The sequence below is a fragment of the Aegilops tauschii genome, chromosome 7 (genome assembly GCF_002575655.3).
Source record: "Aegilops tauschii subsp. strangulata cultivar AL8/78 chromosome 7, Aet v6.0, whole genome shotgun sequence".
NCBI classification, from domain to species: domain Eukaryota; kingdom Viridiplantae; phylum Streptophyta; class Magnoliopsida; order Poales; family Poaceae; genus Aegilops; species Aegilops tauschii.
The window spans coordinates 647,178,772-647,188,498 of NC_053041.3; the positions used below are offsets into that span (position 1 = coordinate 647,178,772).

General features: G+C 41.4%; 1 long non-coding RNA gene across 3 annotated transcripts; it reads left to right on the forward strand.

Annotated features, from left to right (window-relative positions):
* Window positions 1–4,219: 4,219 nt before the first annotated feature.
* LOC109732276 (uncharacterized) lies at window positions 4,220–7,608 on the forward strand. Of its 3 annotated transcripts, XR_012189965.1 has the most exons (6): window positions 4,220–4,519; window positions 5,186–5,387; window positions 6,835–6,974; window positions 7,073–7,122; window positions 7,194–7,298; window positions 7,381–7,608. It is a non-coding gene; the product is annotated as an uncharacterized lncRNA (long non-coding RNA). The 3 variants fall into 3 exon arrangements; XR_012189967.1 differs by lacking the exon at window positions 7,194–7,298 and having other exon boundaries at window positions 7,073–7,136; XR_012189966.1 differs by lacking the exons at window positions 4,220–4,519; window positions 5,186–5,387; window positions 7,194–7,298 and having other exon boundaries at window positions 6,731–6,974; window positions 7,073–7,136.
* The last annotated feature ends 2,119 nt before the right edge of the window (window positions 7,609–9,727 follow it).

The following is a 9,727-nucleotide window of genomic DNA, read 5'->3' on the forward strand; positions in this document are numbered from 1 at the left end:
GACGATGGCGACGCATCCCCCTCTCCGGAGCCCCGAACGGACTCCAGATCAGCCCTCCCGAGAGAGATTAGGGCTTGGCGGCGGCTCCATATCATAAAACGCGATGAAACTTTCTCTCTCCATTTTTTTCTCCGCGAGACGGAATATATGGAGTTTGAGTTGAGGTCGGCGGAGCCTCAGGGGGCCCACGAGACAGGGGGGCGTGCCCAGGGGGGTGGGCGCGCCCCCCACCCTCGTGGACATGGTGTGGGCCCCCTGGTCTTGATTCTTTCGCCAGTATTTTTTATATTTTCCAAAAAGTGCCTCCGTGGATTTTCAGGACATTCCGTGAACTTTTGTTTTCTACACATAAAACAACATCATGGCAGTTCTGCTGAAAACAGCGTCAGTCCGGGTTAGTTTCATTCAAATCATGCAAGTTAGAGTCCAAAACAAGGGCAAAAGTGTTTGGAAAAGTAGATACGTTGAAGACGTATCATTCTCCTAGATAGATCTTGCGTGATCGTAGGAAAGTTTTTGAAATACTACGTTCCCCAACATTCGCGATCCAATCACGATCCGTCCATGAACTCCCGATCAAGTGCCGAACGAACGGCACCTCCAAGTTTAGCACACGTGCGGCTCAGCGGCGTCCTCTCCTTCTTGATCCAGCAAGCGAGAGAGAAGAGGTAGATGAGATCTGAACCAACACAACGATGTGGTGGTGGTGGCAACGGAACTCCAGCAGGGCTTCGCCAAGTGCGTACCGGTTAAACCTGAGAGAGGTTGGGAGAGGCAATGGGCAAGGATGAAGGGTTGTCTGCCCCCATGCACCTCCCCATCTATATATGGGCTAGGGGGCAGGGGAGGGCGTCCAAAACCCATCTAGGGCCGGCCACAAGGTTGAAATCCCTTTAAACTTGGAGATAACATCTTATCTCTAGATTCAACCCTTTAAATTCAAAGATAAGACCTTATCTCTAGATTTAAACATCATGTGCCTTAGGGAATGGGGCGGCCAGCCTAAGTGGGCTGTAGACCCACCCCTCGGTCCATGTGGGCCCTTCCTAGGTCGTTGGGCCCCACGGTGGAACCCCCTGAACCTTCTAGAACCTTCCTGGTACAATACCGGAAAAACCAAACTTTTTCCGGAGCCCAGAATATGACTTCCCATATATAAATCTTCACCTCCGGACCATTCCGGAGCTCCTCGTGATGTCTCGGATCCCATCCGGGACTCCGAACAACCTTCAGACTTCCCACTATTAATATCTCAATACTATCCTAGCGCTACCAAGAATCATGTAGACATGACCGAGACACCTCTATGGTCAATAACCAATAGCGGGACCTGGATGACCATATTGGTTCCTACATATTATATGAAGATATTATCGGTCGAACCTCGATGTCAAGGATTCAGCTAATCCCGTATGTAGTTCCCTTTGTCTATCGGTATGTTACTTGCCCGAGATTCGATCGTTGGTATCTCCATACCTAGTTCAATCTCGTTACCGACAAGTCTCTTTAGTTGTTTCGTAATACAAGATCCCGTGACTAACTCATTGGTCACATTGCTTGCAAGCTTGTTGTGATGTTGTATTACCGAGTGGACCCTGAGATACCTCTCCGTCATACGGAGTGACAAATCCCAGTCTTGATCCATGCCAACTCAACAGACACCCTCGAAGATACCTGTAGAGCACCTTTATAGTCGCCCAGTTATGTTGCAACATTTGGTACACACAAGGTACTCCTCCGGTGTCAGTGAGTTGCATGATCTCATGGTCATAGGAACATATACTTGACATGCAAAAAATGATAGCAATAAACTTGACATGATCACATGCTACGTTTATAGTCTGGGTCTTGTCCATCACATCATTCTCCTAATGATGTGATCCCGTTATCAAATGACAACTCATGTCCATGGCTAGGAAACCATAGCCATCTTTGATCAATGAGCTAGTCTAGTAGGGGCTCACTAGGGACACGTTGTTGTCTATGTATCCACACATGTATTTGAGTTTCCGATCAATACAATTCTAGCATGGATAATAAACGATTATCATGAATAGGGAAATATGATAATAACTAATTTACTATTGCCTCTAGGGCATATTTCCAACAGCACACACTGTTTAGATGAGACTGAAAGTATATATTTGGACAAATGCAAGAAGAATGTGTACCTGAGGCATCGTCGATTTCTTCCGACCAAACATGCCTTAAGAAAAAAGGCAAGCATTTCAAAGGTGAGGCAGATCACCAGAAGAAGCCTGTCCTCCATACTGGTGCTGATATACTTGATATGGTCAAGGATTTACAAGTAATCTTTGGAAAGGGTCCTGGTGGACAATCTGATCCGAGTTACACTGAGGGACGCACACCCATGTGGAAGAACAAATCTATATTTTGAGACCTACCCTATTGGAAAGACCTAGATGTCGGCTCTGCAATCGACATGATGCACGTGACGAAGCATGTTTGCGTGAACCTGCTAGGCTTCTTGGGCATGTATGGATGACAAAAGATACACCGGAGGCACGGGAGGACCAGCAACGTGTGAACGAAAAAGACGGCATGCGTCCAAAGCAGTATCAAGGTCTTGCCAGCTACACTCTTACCAAAGTAGAGAAGGAAATCTTCTTCGAATGTCTCCTCAGCATCAAGGTCCCATCTGGCTTCTCATCGAATATAAAGGGAATAATAAATATGGCAGAGAAAATTTTCCAGAACCTAATGTCTCATGACTGCCACGTGATTATGACGCAACTGCTTTCCGATTGCATTGAGGGGGCTTCTACCAGAAAATGTTTGATTAGCCAATTTGAATCTATGTGCATTCCTCAATGCAATTTCTCAGAAGTTAATCAATCCAGAAATCTTACTAAGGTTACAGAATGATTTGGCCCAATGTCTTGTCAGTTTCGAGTTGGTGTTCCCACCATCCTTCTTCAATATTATTATGCACGTCCTAGTTCACCTAGTCGACGAGATTGCCATTCTGGGTCCTATATTTCTACACAATATGTTCCCCTTTGAGAGGTTCATGGGAATCATATAGAAATATGTTCACAGCCATGCTAGGCTAGAAGGAAGCATCACCACGGGCCATCAAACAGAGGAGGTCATTGGGTTTTGTGTTAACTTTATTCCTGACCTTAAGCTGATTGATCTCCCTCAATCGCGGTATGAGGGGAAACTGACTGGAAAAGGCACGCTAGGAGCGGATTCAATAATATGTAGGGACGGACATTCTTGGGCGCAAGCACACTACACAGTTTTACAAAATTCTACCTTGGTGGCCCCGTGTATCAATGAACACAAGAATATTCTACGCTCCAAACACCCGGAGCAGTCTGACGACTGGATTACACGTGAACACATCGGTACTTTTGGCGGTTGGTTGCAAACACATCCCATGCGTAACAACACTATTGGAGGTGAGCTGTACTTGTTGGCCAAGACACCATCTTCGACTGTATTGACTTACCAATGGTACGAGATAAATGGGAATACATTTTACACGATCGCCCAAAATAAAAAGAGCACCAACCAAAACAGTGGTGTCCGCTTTGATGCAACAACCAATAGGGAAAAGGACACATATTGTGGTTACATAGAGGAGATATGGGAACTTGACTATGGACATGAATTTAAGGTCCCTTTGTTTCGGTGCAAATGGGTCAATCTGTCAGGAGGCGGGGTACATGTAGACCCACAATACGGAATGACAACAGTGGATCTCAACAATCTTGGGTACACAGATGAACCATTTGTCCTACACAATGGTGTGCCGTGGGTTTTCTATGTGAAGGACATGTCTACCAAACCGAGAAAAAGAAAAGATAAGGAAGCGAGTACATCATACGATGAGACAAAGCGCCACATAGTTCTTTCAGGGAAAAGAAACATCGTGGGAGTGGAGGGCAAAACAAACATTTCTGAAGATTATGAAATGTTTCATCAAATTCCTCCCTTCAAAGTGAAGGCTGGCCCAAGCATCCTGTTAAACGATGAAGTTTATCCATGGTTATGCACTACAAGAAAACCCCCTATAATGCAACATATATTCTACAACGTTTTGACTGTATGTTGCAAAAGTCACAACAGATACAGATAATAAGCATTGTAGAATATGCGTTGTAGATGTGTGCTCCACAACTCCAGACTCTTGTGGCCCGGCCCAAGTTGGTTTCACAATTAATCTAGGTCATTACCTTTTCCCAGCCTCCCTGTTCCTCTCGATCTCTCTCACGCTGCCCACCGCCCCTCAACCTACCTGCATCCCGGAGCGCCGCCCCTCACCACTCCCCTGCGATCCTCCGTCTCGGAAGGCCGCCCCTCACCACTCCCCCTGCGATTCTCCATCCTGGCGCGCTGTCCCTAGTCAACTCTCCTCTGCGACCTTGCTTCCCGGTGCGCCGCCCCTCGTCACCGCTTCCCTACGACCTACTACGTCTACTACCTCCGCACGAGGGCCTGCGGCTACGGGCAGAGTTACCGCTACAACAACCCTCGCAATCGCGCTGCCGTGGTGAGCCGGACCGCTTTTCTTCTCCAATTTTATTTTCCCCATCTTGCTCTACTCGACTTCAGTCTAGTTGGGAATTGCTACTTACGACTTGCTCGTCCCTGATAATGACCGAGAGGTTGAATTATAGATGGTTGGTGCGGAGGGGAGCTTCTAGCTGAGGCCTCTTGCTGTGATTGAATTGATTCTAGTTATGGCTCAGGAGCTTGTCACCAGCCCATGGAAGTGAAACTTGATTGTGCAGTCGTTGGTTGTTGTCTTTGATTATGTGATTGACTGATTGTATAATAAGGCTTGTTGTCTTAGTCTCGTGGTTGATGTTGATGCTTCAAAGTTCCACTTTCTGCTTACGGTGCCACTTGCTTATGTTGTAGGCCTGATCACTCACGCCGTCATATGCTCATATTTCTTTCCGAGACTTCGGAGCAGGTTACAATATCAAATTTCTCTACTAAGTAATAATTACCTACACTCGGTGCAGAGAAATGCAATCACACTCAAGCACTGATATGTTGCAATGGACATGACCCCAAAACTTTTGCCCTGTCTTTTATTTGAGACACAGTTTGGTAACTTTTTGTTGCATATTTTCATCCGCTTAAAAGACCATTTCGATCTCTATGTTCTCTGCTACTACAAACTGAGGAGCAGCTTGACAACTTTATGCAGCTCGGTCGACTAAGCCACTGTGACGCTGGGGGAGAAGGACATCGGTGCAGAGCATGGCAAGGCCGAGTACTTGTTGGATCTTAGGGCTTCTGATCCACAGTTCTCCGCATCATCATCCATCAGCATCTGGTGACATTATTAGCACTCAGAGCTTCATAAGGCTTTCTGCCCACTACAGTTGGAGTTCAAGAGCGTAAGGAAGGTAATCTGGTGATCAATCACTGTTGCTTGTCAGAAAACTCTGAAAATATTATTGAGTACATCTACCATGAGCTATGCTTGCCATTTTAAAAGATGTTTATGTGAGCTTCATGTCATATCAATTTTTTTTGAAGCAAGCAGATCTTGGGATTTACTTATGATTTATGAACAGAAAATGTTTACTGTGTAACCCCTAAATACAGTAGAAGAGATTAGAGAAGCAGGTCTTATAAAACTACGCTGAGCGAGTAGTACTTATTTAGTCAAGTGACATGTTAGATAAAATTCTACACCTATTACAACTTATCTGACTTCTGTATTTTGTAAAGATAGCTGAACTAGATTGTGTTCCAGGAATAAAAAACCATGGATGTTTTCCATTTATTCACTTGGCTTTTGGAATTTGATTGATGTCCCCTTTCTCATATTATTAACAACATATACCTACACGGTTCTCTCTACTGGTTTGCCAAATTCTAGACACTTCTTGTGTGGTCCATGCTTCCTCTTTGTACTATGCTTACCTACATTCGTAATATCACTCCTTTATTCCCTTGACGTGCTTTTCCTTTACAAAGAAGAATACACACCATGGGGAAAAGAGAAGTAAATTTGTATTTGTAGTCTACAAACAGGGCGTCCTAATTATTTGTTCGAGCATGCTACAGTCTTGTTTTCTCTGCCGTGTCTTCTCCTTTTCTTAGTAGTGTCACTACTGATTGATCTGCTCAGATGTGCTATTTAGAGTTTGATATAGATATATACTAGCTATTTTATTAGGAGTTGGTGGTAAAGATGAACTAATGGTCGATCCTCCCTGCTGTCCTCGCTGCACTTCATGCAAAATCATTGGGCCGGTACTGGGAGTACCTCATTTATGATGGATCTTATACTTCAAAGCTTATTTATATTGTCTAATATGTTTTATTTGTACTAATTCAGTAAATTTAATTTATCTTTTGGCTTAATATGTCCAAGGTATTGATATAGTAATATTTTGTTACCTGATTAAAGCTCAAACATACTGCTTCAGTATCTCCCAGTAGGTGCCTCAGAATTATGCAGTTGATCGTACCATACTGCTACTTGAATAAAAATGTTTATCTTTGTGTTCTACACTGAAGCTATCATATGAAGTTTAATTATTTTAAGCGTTCATCACCAAAACTACTTTGTTGGTAGTGAAAGGCTTCATAGAATTTCATAGATGTTGCACATCATGAGATTAACCCGTAGAAGAATGTATTCATAACCATATGACGTGTGTGATGTTGGGTTATAGCCGTTGTATGCTGAAAGGCTTTTTCCCTTGCTTCCTTCCATTTTCTTCTATGTGCATTGACTAGACGTATGTTTTTACAATGTGGCATGGTTTGAGCATTTTAAATTCTTTACACGCTTCCATTATTTCCCGCCCCATTTATATTGGTATGTCCTTTAAATAGCAGGCAGGTACATGTGTGATGGCACAATATAACTCAGTGTTAGCTGGCTTATAATCTCTTATCCCTTGAAAGACTTCAAAGATGGCATCTCATGGGACAACACAAGAGACCATATAGTAAAGGAAAAGATGCAAACACGATAGGTCTTGGCCTCTGAACTTTTTCTGTTATATGTCACTTTTCTTTTAATTATTTTGCTCAACATGTTTCTGCCAATGGTAACTTTGATTTTCTCTAACAGGCAGGACCAAAAGTATTTTTAATGAGCCTGAAAAATCATAACAGAGACTGGTATTGCTACAATTGTAAGTTGTGATCCTAAATCTGAGCTTGATGGTGCTGAAATTACTAATGAATTGTAGGTAGTGCATGTCGATATGGCACTTGTGAAAACTAAATATTTGGTATGGAGTCGCAAAAACTGTAATACTCTTGGTAATGCAGAATTTTTTTGCATGGCAACCTTTGTAAGTGACTAATATCCTGCCTCTATCACGAATTGCATCATGCTTTGTGTATTAACAGTTCATTTTGTTTTTTTGTTTGTAGATTCAAAAGATAAATGGATGATTATATGGGTGTGTGGGCAAGCATACTACTATGATGACGATGATGTTTGTGTTCATGATGATGGAGACGGATGCTTTCAGTTTTAGTAAAGTTGTAGGGATGATGTTCCTGTTGGACGATGTTCCTCAATTATGTTTTAGTTAATCTGTAGGGATGTTGATGCATGCTTTCAATTTAAGTTTCACCATCAAGAGAACATTTATATTATACTCCCTCCGTTCCTAAATATAAGTCTTTGTAGAGATTTCACTATGGAGTAGATACGGATGTATCTAGATGCATTTTAGAGTATAGATTCACTCATTTTGTTCCGTATGTGGTCCATAGTGGAATCTCTTCAAAGACTTATATTTAGGAACGGAGGGAGTACATCCCATTTGGATGATTTTCCTCATGTAATGTCTACCATTGTAATCAAACAGTTTTATCTAATATATGATTTTTGTCTCCCATGAGTATTTTCTCTCATTTTTCTTCACTTGAAATAAATAATTATCAGCATTATGTGAAGCATTAATTTAATTGCTGGCAATATGTATTAAAAATAATACTGTTTACGCTATATATGAACCAAAACTTGAAGCGTTGCAAATTCTTCGTTGCCAAGCAATGGGATTTTGTTTCCTGTACATTAAGCACCAACATATAGAAGTGTTGCACAATTCTCTTATATGTGTTGTATTCTTGCAACGGTCCCTTTTACCAACGACAATATAAGCGTTGCATTATGCGCTAGCAACGCCGTGTAAGGCAACGCATCCTATTCCGTTGGTAAAGACACTAACAACGCATATATGAACTTTTAGATACGGAAAAATGCGTTGCTATAGGGGGGTTCCTGTTGTAGTGATGGTGCCATAAGCAAGGGACACACACGAAAAAAAAAGTGAAGACTTTCTCTCTAGTGAAGAAAAAGAGAAGACTCTCTCTACACAACTATTCTGATGATGCCTTTGATCTAGAATATCACTGCAGTTACATGTCAAGAAATGAAATCCCTTTTGTAATAGATGAGTTTTTGTCTGAAACCCTGATACTTCGAAAGAGATTATCCAGTTTGTACACGAAGTGCGTCCAATTTTTCCCGTAACCCTCTCAAGTTTTTAGCACATACTATGTGGGTGAAATTATGATGCTATGCCAAGTTTCAGCCTTTCCAGAGTTCATTTGTAGTGCTTATCAATTTCATGGTCATTTAGTTCAAAACAAATCATTAAATACATGAAAAATAGCAAATGAAGTCAGAAAAGGGTTGAAAATTGATGATGTGCCTTTGAATGGTGCATATAGAACGCACAAAAAGTCTGCATAAAAATATGTTAAAGAAATGAAATCTCGTTTGTAATAGACGGGTTTTCATCCGAAACCCTGATACTTCGGAAGAGATTATCCAGTCTATACACGAAGTGCATTCAGATTATCCCATAACCCTCACAACTTTTTAGCACATGCTATGTGGGTGAAATTATGATACCATGCCAACTTTGAACCTTTTCAGAGTTCATTTGTAGTGCTTTTCAATTTCAGGGTCATTTAGCTCAAAGAAAGAACTAATAGCAAAAAGAATGAACTAAAAAGATTTTATAAAACTCTTATAGCAAAAAGAATCAATTAAAATATTTTTTATGATCAACTAAAACAAAACTATAATATTCTTCAATAGCAAAAAGAATCAACTAAAAAGAATCAAAACAATATTAACAAAATTATCAAAGTATTTTTTTGTTACAAACTTTAATAGCAAACTAAAAAGCTTTTATAAAACTCTAATAGAAAAAGGAATCAACTAAAAAGAATCAATAAAAAATAAAACTTATGCAAATAAAATTAGATAAAATTTATGCAACTAAATTATATAAAATTATGCAACTAAAATTATATAAAATTTATGCAACTAAAATTATATAACTAAAAATAACATATGCAAAAAATAACATAAAAAATTAAAAAACATAACATATGCCAAAAATAAAAAAATGCCCGCCTACTAAGCCACCACGGCCTGCGTATGACTATAAAACCCTATGTATGGGCCAGGATACGGGCCCGCAGTGCAAGCAGGCCCAACAGGGCGAGAGGTAGGCATGTACTGCCTGCATTAGAGAGGAGCTCGAGAGGGTAGCCGCAACAAGGCTTATAAACCACTGCGAGCTTCTCTCAACTAGCGAGGTGGGACTAAACTTTTGGCTGCGGCAGCACCAGCCCTTTAGTCCCGGTTGGTGGCTCCAACCGGGACGAAAGGGGGGCCTTTAGTCCCGGTTGGAGCCACCAACCAGGACTAAAGGGGGGCTATATAAGTGGGACTTTGTAAAATTTGCAAAGTCAT